The sequence below is a fragment of the Microcebus murinus genome, chromosome 4, assembly GCF_040939455.1.
Source record: "Microcebus murinus isolate Inina chromosome 4, M.murinus_Inina_mat1.0, whole genome shotgun sequence".
NCBI lineage: Eukaryota > Metazoa > Chordata > Mammalia > Primates > Cheirogaleidae > Microcebus > Microcebus murinus.
The window spans coordinates 58439006-58455508 of record NC_134107.1 but is presented as its reverse complement, the minus strand read 5'-3'; positions in this window follow the sequence as shown (position 1 = coordinate 58455508).

The window sequence follows — 16503 nt, the reverse complement described above, 5'->3', positions numbered from 1 at the left end:
ATGGTAAGTATCAGAGAAATGGAAATTCAAACTGCACTGAGAGACTACTTATCACCCACCAGATGACTATAAATTCCATGGTTGGGCAGTCATTCCTCTTGGTGAGGCTGTGGGGGAAAAGCCTGCTCACACTTTGCTGAGAGAAGTGCAAAATGCTACAACACTATGGAGGGGAAGGTGGCAATATTCACAGAATTACACATGCCTTTACCCATTTCTAGGAATCTATCCCAAAGACACACTGCCAAAAACCTGGATGACGTTGGCACGAGGCTGCTCACTGCAGTACTGTTTGTATTAGCAAAAGACCCAGAGGAACATCACTAAAAGAGCTGCACTTCTGTGTGGCAGCTGTTGGGAAGGGATTGAAATCTGGACAAAGCCCTGGGTGATTGATTTGTTTCTAGCTAATCTGTACTGGGTGTCTGCCATGCGCTTGGTGGTTTACATGGAGCTCCCTTTAAACTCTTCCACAACCCTGCACTTTCTGGAAACAAAATTTGTATCAGTAATCTTTAACACAGAGATTCTAAAGAATATATCATGAAAACATAACCCCAAACGGCAATAATTCTTTATGCACAAAGATGTTTAGTGCGATATTATTTTTTAAGAGTTATTTTTATATTTTATTAAAATTATGTAGGCACGTGGTGAAAAACAAAACAAAGCAACACACTGAGCAGTATGGAAGAGCTTATAATATTTAATGGTATCAACAGTCCCCAGTTCTACACCTCTATGCCCCTAGCTTGGTCTCCAGAAGCAACCAGCCCCTTTGAACCATTTCTGGTTTTATATAGTATCTTCGAGGAGTTACTTCTATATCTTTTTTTTTTTTTTTTTTTTTTTTGAGACAGAGTCTCGCTTTGTTGTCCAGGCTAGAGTGAGTGCCGTGGCGTCAGCCTAGCTCACAGCAACCTCAAACTCCTGGGCTCGAGTGATCCTTCTGCCTCAGCCTCCCGAGTAGCTGGGACTACAGGCATGCGCCACCATGCCCGGCTAATTTTTTTTTTATATATATATCAGTTGGCCAATTAATTTCTTTCTATTTATAGTAGAGACGGGGTCTCGCTCTTGCTCACTTCTATATCTTTAAATAATGTGTTTGTGAGACTCTGGATCTATCAAGTTTAGATATGGGTATTGGCTTCCTGCTATAGATTAGACAAGGAGCTCTTCAAGAGCAAAAACTGCTTCTTATTTCTCTTTAGAGGCCCAAGACCTGGCCTTGGGATTGGCAGGGAGTGAATGTTCAATAAATCTTTGGTAAATAAAAGAATAACTTTAGTGGGCAATGGAGGGAGGGCATTTGAGGCAGAGAGAAAAGCAGGAACAAAAGGCAGAAGTTTGTTCTTCCTGACTAGGAGGACCCTGATTTAATTCAGGGCAGCTATGTCCCCAGCTAAAATTACTTACCTCCCACACTCGCCTGCAGCAAGTAGATGCCATATGATCCTGTCCTAGCCAAAGAGATGTAAGTAAAAGTTACTGAGTGGAGTTTCTGGGAAAGGTTTTCAAAGGAAACCTGAGGCAGTTGGCATGTTATTTGGTGCTTTTTGTCCTTCCTCATTCTTCCTCCCTGGAACAAGGATGTGATTTCTGGAGACACAGCAGCCATCTTGCAACCACATTCTAAAGATAGAGGAAAATAACAAGAGAAGGAGGGAGCTGAGTTTTTGAAGACATTATTCAACTTTACACCAGCCTTGGACTGCATATCTCTAGACATTATGTTATCTGAGACTCACAGTGCTTTTATTTATTTAAGATTAAATAATTAGGTTTTCTGTTGCTTTCTGCTGCATGCTTTCTTAACTGAGGGAGATGGAAAATGAATGGCCAAAAGTTGATGGTTGTTAATGGTACAGGAAGATTCATTATACTATTCTCTCTATTTTTATTTATTTCTAAAACTATCCATAATAAAAAGTTTAGGCTGGGCCCAGTGGCTCATGCCTTAATCCCAGCACTTTGAGAAGCTGAGATGGAAGGATTGCTTGATGCCAGGAATTCCAGACAAGCCTGGGCAACATATCAAGACCTCATCTGTGCAAAAAATAAGAAAAATTAGCCAGGTGTGCTGGTGTGCACCTGTAGTCCCAGCTACTCAGGAGGCTGAGGCAGGAGGATCCCTTGAGCCCAGGAGTTCGAGGTTATAGTAAGCTATGATCAGGCCACTGCACTCCAGCTTGGGCGACAGAGTGAGATCCTGTCTCTTAAAAAAGAAAGAGCGAGCTTAAAAGAACTGCAGAAATAAAAAATACATATAAATCATGCTTGCAAATATGATTTCCAAAAAAGAGTTTGGCAAGATTCTGGGCTTCAGAGGTTGTTGCTATGTCTTGTGACAATAAGCCCTAAATGTCTGTGATTTTTTTTTTTTTTTTTTTTTTTTGAGACAGAGTCTCACTCTGTTGTCTGGGCTAGAGTGCCGTGGTATCAGCCTAGCTCACAGCAACCTCAAACTCCTGGGCTCAAGGGATCCTTCTGCCTCAGCTTCCCAAGTAGCTGGGACTACAGGCATGTGCCACCATGCCCAGCTAATTTTTTTCTATATATTTTTAGTTGGCCAATTAATTTCTTTTTAGTTTTAGTAGAGATGGGGTCTCGCTCTTGCTCAGGCTGGTTTTGAACTCCCAACCTTGAGTGATCCTCCTGCCTCGGCCTCCCAGAGTACTAGGATTATAGGCGTGAGCCACCACGCTGGCCTGTGATTTTGATTCATTGTCTCACTTAAGAATGATTTACACAGGTGATGACATTTAACATCTCAGCTTTGGAGGGAGGTACAAATACCTATGAATTTTCTCTTTTTAGCCAGGAGGAGATCATTAGCATGGATCTTCCTCTATACACAAGGTGAAATAAAACTACTCTGCTTGATTTCTTATTTAAGCAAAGAGTTTGAGAGTACTATCTAATTTCAACTAGTAAACTAATGGGAAGCCAGGAGCAGAGGTTGGTGATCCCATGCTGAGATCACACGAGCTAACCAGAGGGAGGTAAAATTAACCTTCATGTATTGGACGCTCCTTACACCCCACCTCACACGCTGGCAGTCCAGTGTTGATTCCGGCCATTGGTGCAGCAACCAGATTTGTGTAGGCGTAGCGACTGCCCCAGCTGCGCCGTTCCCTGCTGTACCGAGTCTCTCCCACTCTCTGCCCAGGGCTTCTCTGAAGTCTCAGTGGGAAATGCCTGTGGGAACTCACAGGCACTCATGCCTATGAGCCCTGAATGTGGGAAGAATTAACACCCCAAGGGGCAGTACTTGACTTAAGGGGAGATGGGAACCAGTGGCTAAATGCTCCCCACCTCCACCCTGTATGGTACCTTGGGAAGTCCCGTGGGATCAAACCAACTCATTAGCCCAACCTTGAGCTGTCTTTCTTTCCTTCCTTTCCTCGGTCTAGCTCCCCAGTTCCTGTAGTGACCAACTCATCCCAGTTTGCTTGGGACTTCTCTGATTTTAGCACTGAAAGGCTCACTTCTTAGGAAACCCCGCAGTCCCCAGTAAACAAGGATAGCTGGTCACCCATTTATTCACTTTTTTTTTTTTTCCAGACAGTCTGACTTTGTTGCCCAGGGTAGTGTGATGTGGCATCAGCCTAGCTCACAGCAACCTCAAGCTCTTGGACTCAAGCCATCCTCCTGCCTCAGCCTCCTGGGTAGCTGGGACTACAGGCATGCGCCACCATGCTGGCTAATTTTTTCTATTTTTAGTAGAGATGGGGTCTCGCTCTTGCTCATGCTGGTATTGAACTCCTGTGCTTAAGCAATCCTCCCACCTTTGCCTCCCAGAGTGCTAGGATTACAGGTATGAGCCACCACGCCAGCCCAGTTAGTTCTTCTCTCTTGCACCCTGAAATCACCTCTTAAATAAACCCTTTTCAGGCAGCTCCTTATCTCAGGCTGTGTTTGGGGAAGGGAACCCAGGCAATGGCAATCCATTTGGGTCCCAACAGAGCACATGCCTGTCTCTGAGATCTGTTTCTAACCAGCTCAAAACAAGGGCATCAGGGAGCAGCTGGCCAAGAACATCTACACAGCATCGGGAAGGGGAAACTGCAGTTTCTGTTTTCTATTGTTGTGGATTATTGTCCTGTGGATTTTGCCAGGTGTTCTTGGGTACGAATCCACATAAACAGAGGGGGAGTCCACTTCATAAACCTGCGGGCAGCCAGAGTAGGTTGGAAGAACTCTTGTGCCTCTGTCTCTTGGAATGAATGCTTCTAGTTTCTGGGTTAGAATTTTATCTGATTGGAAGCTGGAGTGTTTTCTTTCTGTTTGAATTAAATCCCAGCTAAGTGAATTTTCCCTAAAGGCTCCAAGAGGCAAAACTCTGAACCAGAGAAGGTTGTTTTGCACCAGAAACAGAGAACTCATGCTCCTTAGAAGATAAATATGTATATGACAGTTCAGGGAAATTCAGGGTAGCTGTGTGTTTTTCTGAATGGTATCTTTTTTCTTTTCCTTGGGGGAAAAATGCTACTGCTTAGTCTGCAGGTTGTCCAAGAATTTAATAATTTCTTCTGTTTGTGTGAGAGATTTGCTCCCCTGTGTAAAAGCCCAACTGCATGGATTTGCATTGATAGGAACTGAGAGATTAGAGGTGGGGAACCCAATCAATGGGGGTCTGGAACCCCAAAAGGTATTTCAGCTTGCTTGTTTCTGGAAGCCTGGTCTGGACATGCCATGGACGACAAAGAAATGAGTTTGATATCAAAGATACTTTTGAATTAATTAGGCCTCCTCTGTATATTTGTAGAAAATATAGCTATAATGTCTCTGTAGTGGATTTCCTATTCATACTGCTTTCAAGAGACCATGGAGAGCTTATATAAATCTAAGATAAAGGGACTCAGTGTCTCCCAGGGAGAAAAATTAAGAAGTCAAGCCATACCTCCAATATTTTAAATGTGCCAGCCCTTTATGAAAAGCCCCCTAGGCTGAGAGAAAAAGAAAACCTTCCAAATCACAGAACACCAAGTTTACAAAGAGACTAGAGCTGGAAATTGTACTCTATAATTTATGTTAATACATTTAAATAGACTAAAGAAATTTGTCTTCAAAAGGATGAATCTTTTAATGATGTTCTATTAAGAAAAAATGACTTCCAAGTGAAAAAAAAATGAAACTACTCAGTTGAGTATTAATAACTTTATGTAAAAGTTAAGTTTTGTATTTTTGTAAGAGCAAAACAAAATATGTGTAAATAACCTTGGAAAAGAAATGAGGTTGTTAATACAAATTTAAACACTATTCCTGTTTTCAAAGCTAAGCCCTTTATTCAAAATGTTTTTGGATGGGAAAAGAGAAAAATCTAACTTTGGTTTAATGGCTTCAAGGTTCCTGCTGAGTTACAAAATAAATATGCAGATCAGGCCCAATAATATGCAAATTCACATCAGGCCAAAAATTGGTAGTCATAAAGATTTTAAGAAACCCTTCAGTCCTTCTAATCAAGGCTTAGAGAATTCGATTACTCTGTAAAGTAAACATAAGGAAGCCCTTGAGCCGCTCTGCCACGAGGCCTGCATGCAGCCTGGAGACTTCCTTTTGTGGCTTCAGCTCATGCCAGCTTATAAATTCCACCACCACCCAGCTTATAAATTACTGAAGACAGGGATTCAGCGTAGCTTTTATTCGAATTATCCAGTTGGACACTGCCCTCGTTTCCTCTACAGAGTTCCCTTTTCCTAAAGTAATTTGGTCCTTGTTTCATTATCTGAAGGGTAAACACACGTATCCCTGACAGTGTTTTTCAACTTCTTCAAAGGTGTTTTCCCCTAACGTTATCTTGATGACCCACCTCCGTTACAAGTCACGGGAAACCAGGTCCTGGCCTGCCTGAGAGTCCCAGAAGGACCTGCGGCGCCCTGCGCCTTCAGCAAGGCCAGGGTTGAGGGAGCGCCCCGCCCCCTGGCGGCCGCGGTGCGTACTGCAGAGGCCAGATGGGTGCGGAGCGAACTCGGCGGCCCCTGGGCCTGGAGGAGCTCCCGAGTGTCTGGGTAAGGGATCCAAGCTTCATTCTGATTGGAAAAACACCAGAGTCTTTTCTGGCCTGTCCACAAAGCTGCTCTGTGGGTGGGCACCCTGCTTACCTTCTCCTGCACTTTGTAACAACTTCAGTCATCATATCCCACGAAAGGTTCTCATTTTATCATTTTCTAAGCAAAGAACCTGGAACAATTTAGTTGATTTAATTCTAAGAGAAAAAGGTAGGTTTCTTCTGAGTCAGTAGCTGGTACTTTAATTAACTCAGCTTTGCCCGTGGCTCAGGACATGGGTGTGTCTTCCAAGGCGTTAGGACTTTTGTGGCCAGCTCTGTAATGTGGCCTGTGGGAAGTGACTGCTGATCCTGCTCCAGCGGCTGTCACCCTCACCCCTTGGGATCATTGTCCTCTGGATGTTGGTTTTGTTTGACCAAGAATCTTGCCAGAATCCGAAATCTGTGTGGGTCCCTGAGAATCCTCATGTTCAGGAGGAAGAACATGTTCCGGGTATGAATGTGTATTTTGTGTGATCCTTCCCAGTTGAAAAATTCATTTTAAACACTTGTCACTGAAGCCCTCAGGGCAAGAGTGGGGCTGAGTGGAGCAAATTAGCTTTGAAATTAGCTGCTGATTTGCAGTTTGCTGTGATCTGGAGTTTGGGGAGGAAAGGGAAAAGAAGGAGGTAAGATGGCCTGGCCCGGTGGCTCACGCCTGTAATCCTAGCCCTCTGGGAGGCCGAGGCGGGCGGATTGCTCGAGGTCAGGAGTTTGAAACCAGCCTGAGCAAGAGCGAGACCCCATCTCTACTATAAATAGAAAGATATTAATTGGCCAACTAATATATATAGGAAAAAAAATTAGCCGGGCATGGTGGCACATGCCTGTAGTCCCAACTACTAGGGAGGCTGAGGCAGGAGGATTGCTTGAGCCCAGGAGTTTGAGGTTGCTGTGAGCTAGGCTGACGCCACGGCACTCGCTCTAGCCTGGGCAACAAAGTGAGACTCTATCTCAAAAAAATAAAATAAAATAAAGGAGGTAAGAGCCATCAGATCTTGCCTGTATACACTCTTTACCAGAAGGAGTTCAGCCTTATTTGTCTCCCAGGTATCTTGCAACAGCATGCCTTCATCAGTTAGGGGTTTTATAGGCAAAGCTCTCAAATAAACAGATGTAAAGTCAAAAAACAAATACAAGGAAGTCAAATGCTAATGCACGTGCCCTTAATATTCTCCTTCACAGCAAACCATGTGATAGAATAAATTGTATTGTGAATTTTAGTGAAAAGATGACTACAGGCTTTCTCCCTGATTTTACCACAGTGGGAAATAAAAATGCAATTGTTAGGTAGATAGCGAGAGATTCCTGGTCTTCTAGGGATGAAAGTGGGTGCTGTTGCCCCCATCTTGGTCCTGCCCCACCCTAATTCTCCATACCTCGGAGAGGAGGGAATGCCCTACAAATCTGCCAATCAGAACTTGGCACACCAGTTGCAAATGAATGCAGAGGACTGTCTAGCCCATAGGCCAAGCAGCATGGGTACCATAAAGTGGGGAAAGGGACCTAGAACCCACATGCATAGTTAAGGCTCAGGTCATGTGACTCCCAACTGTCCAATCAAAGTGGTTCCATAGTGACCTCTGAACCACATGGGAGGTCCCTATCTGGGCACTATAAATCAAGATGCAGACCACAGCCAACCCCTCCTCTTTGCCCTTCTTTTGGTTCTCTCTTTGCTGCCACAGTGGGACTGTTCATCATCTGTGGCATCTGTATCACGCTCTGTAAACCTATATCTTGCTCTTGCCCTGTAATCCTCTCTTTCTCTCCTCAGTAAACCTCCTTTTCATGCTTGCCTAACTTTGGTGTGTCTGGTCATTCTTTGGCCATGGGAGCCACAAGAACCGACATTTTCAGACTAAAACCTGACATAATTATGGTACTTTAGTTCTTTTGTTTTGTTTTTGAGTCAGAGTCTCACTTTGTTGCCTGGCCTAGAATGGCGTCTGCCTGGCTCACAGCAACCTCAAACTCCTGGCCTCAAGCGATCCTCCTGCCTCAGCCTCCTGAGTAGCTGAGACTACAAGCATGCACCACCATGCCTGGCTAATTTTTTCTATATGTATATTTTTAGTTGGCCAATTAATTTCTTTCTATTTTTTAGTAGAGACGGGGTCTCACTCTTGCTCAGGCCAGCTTCGAACTCCTGAACTTGAGCTATCCTCCCGCCTCGGCCTCCCAGAGTGCTAGGATTACAGGTGTGAGCCACCAGGCCCTGCCTATTTTAGTTCTTGAAAGGTTCTGAATTTAATTTTTTACTCTGCAAAAGCTAAATTAAATGAAATTTCCATTTCCTGATTATTATTATGTGCACTAATATTTAAGAGTATGTAAATGTGAAAGTGAGTATTCAACTAGTTGAATTATTTAAAAAAATAACATGTTATAAATTAGTTCTTGTCTTATTGGAACTTATGTAATATTGCAAATTATGCGCATCTACAATTAATCCACTTAACCCGGATAATGTTTTGTTTCCATATTTCTCTTTCAAATTCTTATAATCAACAATGATTGTTTATTGTTAACAGTATATTTGCTAAAATCTATAAATGATTCTGAATCATAGAGGATGAAGTGTTAATAAGTTACTGTTGTTTATCTGGAGATTTTTAAAGAAATCAAAACCTAGAGAGAGAAAATAAATTGTGCCGTTGCCACATCATCCCCAGGCAGCTTTCTAACCTACGTATTGTTTTCTATGTATAAACACATTTGGTCTTTGAAATATTCAAATTAAGAAGATAAAATCAATCAACATATCATACACATTGCTGTGTAACGTGCTTGATGATACTCATTATGTTTTGAAAAACTAGATATTGTCATTTAAGCACATTGTTTGGTGTGATTATGTGTGAGTGTGTGTCTAACTGGAGACAGGGGCTTGCACTCAGATGCCTTATTTGGTAAGTGACCCTAGGAAGCAGAAAGGCTGGACCGGAGGGTGGAACAGGGAAGAAGCGAAGCCAACACAGGGTTGTGTCATGCAGCGGGCCACTGCCACTGGGCACTGCTGGGACCTTCTGAAGGGCTTTACGAAATGAATCTCAGAACCATCCACTTAGAGGACAAAGGGCAGACACTTTTATCCTATTTTAACAGAGGGAATGGCCTGGAAAAACATGGCAAAACTATTTTCTGTCTCCTAAAAACATCCTCCACTCCTTTTTGAGAACCAAAGCTGCACCCCTGCCTCAGGCCAGTGGTTGGGAGGGGCAGGGTAAGCCTTTTGTTTAATTGAGCAACAGGAGATGGCCCAGCCCGACTTGCCAAAGGGAAGTCCTGAGTGGAGGTCACGAGATTGTCTTCTGCTGAGATGGGATGATCAGCCGTCATCAACTATTGTAGAATAGTAATTGCCTGTGAATGTGCAGGAAAAATGTGGATTTTGAGACAAGAAGTTCTACCATTTTTTCTCCTTTCCTGGCAAAGTAAACTTTCTTTCCTCCTCAAACCGCTTGTCCTTGTTCTTCTTCTGCCTCGTGGACAAGTGCTGAGTTTTCAGTAACACTATGACTGAAGGTTCCCAGTGGTTGAGGGTTGCCCCATGGAACTTTGACTTCCCCATACTTCTGGGTTGCACAGATGTGCAATGCAGAGTGGGTTCTCACAGGCACCCTGTGCCTCCGCACCAGAGAGGCCTGGGGCCAGGAAGCAAGAGGAAGTGTCCCTGTGTAAAACAGGAAAGAGAGCAGGAGTGACTCCATGACAAGCTGCACTTCCTGGAGTAGGCCTAAGTTTCGGTTTCCCCAAAACTTCGCCTACTATACCCTCCCCCGAAATGATGCGCGCTGCTTTTGAAGAAGCCAATCAGGAGCCGACAGATCAGCCACTTTTAAAGGAACCAGGCCGGGTGCGGTGGCTCACGCCTGTAATCCTAGCACTCTGGGAGGCCGAGGCAGGCGAATTGCTCAAAGTCAGGAGTTCGAGACCTGAGCAAGAGCGAGACCCTGTCTCTACTATAAATAGAAAGAAATTAATTGGCCAACTAATATATATAGAAAAAATTAGCCGGGCGTGGTGGTACATACCTGTAATCCCAGCTACTCGGGAGGCTGAGGCAGGAGGATTGCTTGAGCCCAGGAGTTTGAGGTTGCTGTGAGCTATGCTGATGCCACGGCACTCACTCTAGCCTGGGCAACAAAGTGAGACTCTGTCTCAAAAAATAAATAAATAAATAAAAATAAATAAATAAATAAATAAATAAATAAATAAATAAAAATAAAGGAACCAATGGACTAAGGGGTAAGTGGGGGAAAGTGTACCCAGTGTGTATAACTTGCAGAAAAGTATAAAAGCTTGACTTATACCCCAGGGCGGGGTCCCGGTTCATAGGGAGGCCACTGCGTTGGTGCTCTGGGATCTGGACCCTAGCTTGAGCTAGCCAATAAACTCCTTTGTGCTTGCAGCCTCAGCAATTCTGCCTCTCTCTTCCTGGGGCCAAAGGAAACCGGCTCTAACAGTATCAGTTCTTACTATGCTTTTGTGTACTTCCTGACTGCAGATAATTACTTTGTAAAAATCCAGCATTTCCTCACTAATTGTCATAGACTAAATGTTTGTGTCCCTCCCCCACTCCCTAATTCATATGTTGAAATCCTAACCCCCAGTGTGATGGTATTAGGAGGTGGAGCCTAGGTCAGGAGGGCAGAGCCCTCATGCATGGGTTTAGTGTCCTTATAAAAGGGACCCTGAGAAACTTCCTTGCTTCTGCTTTGTGAGGACAAAGCAAAAAGACAGCCATCTATGAGCCAGGAAATGAGCTGTCACTAGATACCAAACCTACCAGTACGTTGATCTTGGACTTTCCAGCTTCCACGACTGCGAGAAACAAATTTCTGGTGGCACCGTTCTCCTTGCCTGCCCCAGTGGGCCTGGAGGACCAGACGTTGAGCCCAAGAGGATTAAACCTTAAGCTCCCATGGAGTTTGCCTCGTTGTTTGGACTGATTTCAGACCTGTTACTCCTTTCTTCTTTCCTATTTTCTCCCTTTTGGAATGTCCATCCTATGCCTGTCCCATCATTACACTTTGGAAGCACATCATATGTTAGTTTTATAGGTTCACAGCTGGAGGGCGGTTTGCCTCAGGATGAATCATACTTAGAGTCTCGCTCATATCTGATTTAGAAGATAGATGACACTTGACACTTTAAATATGATGCTGGAATGAATTAAGACTTTGGGGGCTATTGTGGTAGAATTAATATATTTTGCATGTAAAAAGCACATGAATTTTGGGGGACCAAGGGTGGAATGATACAGACTAAATGTGTTCCTTCAAAATTTCTATGTTGAAATCCTAACCCCCAGTGTAAAGATAGTAGGAGTTGGGGCCTTTGGTAGATGATTAGGCCCTGAGGGCAGAGCCTTCATAAATGGGATTAGTACCCATATAAAAGGGACCTGGAGAGCTCCCTTTCCCTTTCTGCCATGTGAGGACTGCGAGAAAAGATGCCATTTATGAACCAGGAAATGGGCCCTCACAAGACACTGAATCTGGTGACACCTTTATCTTGGGCTTCACAGCCTCCAGAACTGAGAAATAAGTTTCTGCTGTTTAAAAACCACCCTGTTTATGATATTCTATAAGAATAAGCAGCCCGAATGAACTAAGACACTAATGAAGAACCTAAAATTTCTTATGGTGCTTATGTTACCTTTTACCATGGCTGTCATAAAGTATTATAACTCCGATTAGCAACTGAATAGTCCATAGCCACTTCCTATTCTCAGGTACTTCTCTCATTTATAGTCAACTGACATCCTCTAGCCTCTCTTTCAGATGTTCCTCTACTTCAAGATCAGGATCTATAATCAGAACTTTTGGAGACTGACCAGAGTGTCTTTTTGCCTGGACCATCTTTGGTGCTCCCAAAAGGGTTTGCAGGCAGCACCAAAGGTTTTCTCTCTCACCTTGGGCATGTAACCCATGGTTCAGTACCAACAAACACAAAAGGCTTCCAGGAAAGATTGGCATGTCTGGAATGTGCTAGAGTTTTCAGAACTTTTCAACAGTGTTGTAAGAACTAAATGCTTTTCAAGACTACATTGTGGAAAAACCTATCAAGACAAGGAGAGCAACTCAACCCTCTCTCCTAGGGTGATTTTATATGTAATATTTTTGTTGCTTTTATTCAAGTGAAGTGTTGGCCACATGAATACATTTTAGTAAATGTATGTACTTTTTAAGCAGGCTCAAGTGAAATTTTTTATTTTAGTTTTTTATTTTTAATTATTATGGGTACATTATAGTTGTATATCTTTATAGGGCACATGTGATGGTTTGATACAGGCATACAATGAATTAATCAAATCAAGGCAATTGGGATATCCATCACCTCAAGCATTTATCATTTTTTTGTGTTAGGAACATTCCAATTCCACTGTTTTCATTATTTTAAAGTATACCCTAACTTATTGTTGATTATAGTCACTTTATTATGCTATCAAATATTGTTCATTCTATCTATCTAACTATATTTTTATACCTATTAACCATCCCCACTTTATGCTCCCTCCCTGCTACTCTTCCCAGTGTCTGGTAGCCGTCATTCTACTCTCTGTCTCCATGAGATCAATTGTTTTATTATTTAGCTCCCACATATGAGTAAGAACATTCAAGATTTGTCTTTATGTTCTTGGCTTATTTCATTTAACGTAATGTTCTCCAGTTCCATCCATGTTGTTGCAAATGGCAGGATTTCATTTTGTGGCTATATAATCTATTGTGTATATGTACCACATTTTCTTTATCCATTCATCTATTGATGGACACCTAGATTGATTCCAAATCTTGGCTATTGTAAATAATGATGCAGTGAACATGGGAGTGCAAATATCTTTTTGATATACTGAATTCCCCTCCTTTGATATATACCCAGCAGTGGGATTGCTGGGTCGTATGTAGCTATTTTCAGTTTTTTGGGGAACCTCCACACTGTTCTCCTTAGTGGTTGCACTAAATTACATTCCTATCAGCAGCGTACGAGAGTTCCCTCAAGTGCAGTTGTTGAACTAGTCTTTTGGCGAAAAGTTCTAAAAGTTTTCTAAAGGTTTATTCTTAAGGTTGAATTACCCTTGTCTGTTAATAGTTATAAAGCCCTATTGATTCATAAATACCTTTATGGCTCATATTTATAGAATCAGAGAAGGTAGTGAAACTTCAAAACGGAATACTAAAAAAGATAAACTGCTCAGGATTTATGCAGAAACTGAGAGCTGGAGTGTTCAGATGCCCTTCCCACAGCTCTTATGAACATGACATCTATTGCAAAGCGAAGACCAGCACTCTTCCCATATGGTTCATCTGTGGGAGGCCCGTGCTATTTCTAGTTACTCCCCCATGGCCACTCCCTATAGAGCACTTGTAGGCCAGATGATATTATGCCCATCATTTCTAAGCACATCAACAATTACTTGCATCAGAACAGTCTATTTTAAGCTCAATCTACCAACTGACCTCCATAGACAGAATAATGGTAAAAGCTGTTGACTGAGATCACATAATGTTTATCAAAGGAAGACATCACTGGTACTTTGTTGGAAGAAACCTTATCAAGCCTTGCCAACTACTAAAATGGCTGACAGTTTGTATTAGTTAGGGTTCTTCAGAGAAACAGAACCAAGAGAAGATACCTATATAGAAATAGATATGAGATTGGAAATTGACTCACATGATTATGAAGGTCAAGAAATCCCATGATATGTCATTGCAGGCTGGAGACCCAGCAAAGCTGGTGGTGCCATTTGGTTTGAGCCCAAAAGCCTGAGAACCAGGGAAGCTGGTGGTGTAGCTCCTAGTCTCAGGCCAATGGCCTGAGAGGCAGAGTGTGTGTGTTGGTGGTGGTGGTATAAGTCCCTGAGTCTGAAGGCCTGAAAACCAGAAGCCCTGAGGTCCAAGGGCAGGAGAAGATGGATTTACCATCTCGAGGAGAGAGAGAGAGAGTTCACCCTTGATGTTCACTCACATTGGTGAAGGTGGATCCTCGTTACTCAGTCTACTGTTTCAAATGCAAATCTCTTCTAGAAACACTCCCACACATACACCCAGAAGTAATGTTTTACCAGCTCTCTGGGCATCCCCTTAGACCAGTCAAGTTGACACATAAAATTAACCATTACACAAGTGCCAAGGCTTTCAGTCTTAGAGACTGTGTTCTCACTGTAAGGAAATGTGCTCCATGCGTTTACAGCTTTTTGTTAGGAATCTCTGTTCTCATTAACATAGGGATCAGAGACTTGCTTCTCCCTTGAGATCCAGTGAGGGTCTGGCACCTTCCAAGAAACTCCTGGAAGTATTTCAGAGCAGTGAGCTGGTCTTCTACTCAAACGCTGACCTGCTGGACAGTTGGCTTGGATATTTTCTTAGTCCATTTTCTGCTGCTATAACTGAATACCACAGACTGGGTAATTTATAAAGAATAGAGATATATTTAGCTGATGGTTCTGGAGGACAGGAAGTCCAAGAACATGGGCCAGCATTTGGAGAAGGCCTCCTTGCTACATCATAGCATGGCAGAGGGCATCACATGGCGAGAGGGCAAGACTGTGTACTTCAGCTCAGGTCTCGCTTCCTCTTCTTATAAAAGCCACCAGTCCCATCATGGGGCCCCCACTCTGAAGAATTTATCTAATCCTAATTACCTCCCATGGAAACTACCGCCAATCAATATATGAATTTGGAGATTAAGTCTCCCACACATGAAATTTGGGGGACACATTCAAAACATAGCAGATATCTATAGGAAAACAATGCAACTTGACTCCTCCTTCAACCACACTGCAAAATCAGCTCCAGGTGGGTTGATGATTTCTATGTGACAAAACAATAGGCTTCTAGAAGATGACACAGGCAAAATTCTTGACTTGAGCTAGAGAAAATTTTCTTAAATGGGACACAATAAACACCAACCATAAATGAAAAGACTGAATCAAATAAGACTACATTAAAGTTAATAATTTCTATTTCTATTTAAAGCACATCATTAAGAGAGCGGAAAAGTAGACAGAATGGAGAATGGCATTAGCAACACATATAGCCAACAGAGGATTCACTTGAAGACTATATAAAGAGCTCCTGCATATCAATAAGAGAATTGCGGAGAATCCAAGAGACTGAATGCACCTCACAAAGAGGGTATTCAAATGATCCACAGACACTTTAAAAAGTGATTGACTTCAGGCTGGGCACGGTGGCTCATGCCTGTAATCCTAGCACTCTGGGAGGCCGAGGCAGGATGATTGCTTGAGCTCAGGAGTTTGAGACCAGCCTGAGCAAGAGTGAGACCCCATCTCTACTATAAGTAGAAAGAAATTAGCCAACCGACTAAAAGAAAAAACAGACGGGCACGGTGGCGCGTGCCTGTAGTACCAGCTACTCGGGAGGCTGAGGCAGGAGGATCGCTTGAGGCCAGGAGTTTGAGGTTTCTGTGAGCTAGGCTGACGCCATGGCACTCTAGCCTGGACAACAGAGTGAGACTCTGTCTAAAAAAAAAACAAAAAAGTGATCAACTTCAATAGACATTAGGGAAATGCAGTAAGTATACCCAAATTGAAAAATCAGCAATAGCAAGCAAGTACTGATGACAAAATGGACCAATAGGAACTTTATATACTTCAGATGGGAATGGAAGCTAATGGAACCATCATGGAAAACCATTTGCAGTATCTACTAAAGTCGAACTATATATATATATACCCAACAATTCCACTCCTTGGTATATACCAGACAGAAATAAGTGATATGTACAACAATGTATGCACATATGTATAGTATATATATGACAGAGGTAAAGGTCAGAAAAAGGACAAGGAAATGCCTTACAAATTGTCTCTCTAAAATCCCCACCCTTTTTGGGAATTACAATCTGCAATCTTTCCCCAGGGCAAATAATCAGAGGCAGGAAAATGTTCTTTGCTGTTTGTTTTCTAGTATCTTAAACCACAGGAGATGTCTCAGCAGAACCTTCAGTACAAGGATCACAAGGTCTTCCTCACCAGAGATAAGGTCCACAGAAACCACCAATTATAGTGAAACAACAATAGCCTGAAGCTACAACATGTGACATTAGTCAGGTAGACCCGAAACCCAACTGCTGAAAACCCCCCTTTTAAGAAGCCTTGTTTTTGTTTGTTTGTTTGTTTGTTTTTGAAACAGAGTCTTGCTCTGTTGCCTGGGCTAGAGTACCATGGCATCAGCCTAGCTCACAGCAACCTCAAACTCCTAGGCTCAAGTGATCTTCCTGCCTCAGCCTCCCGAGTAGCTGGGACTACAGGCATGTGCCACCACGTTCAACTAATTTTTTTCTACTTTTAGTGGAGACGGTGGTCTCTCTCTTGCTCAGGCTGGTCTTGAACTCCTGATGTCAAGCAATCCTCCTGCCTTGGCCTCTCAGAGTGGTAGGATTACAGGCATGAGCCACCACACCCAGCCAAAAAAGCCCTG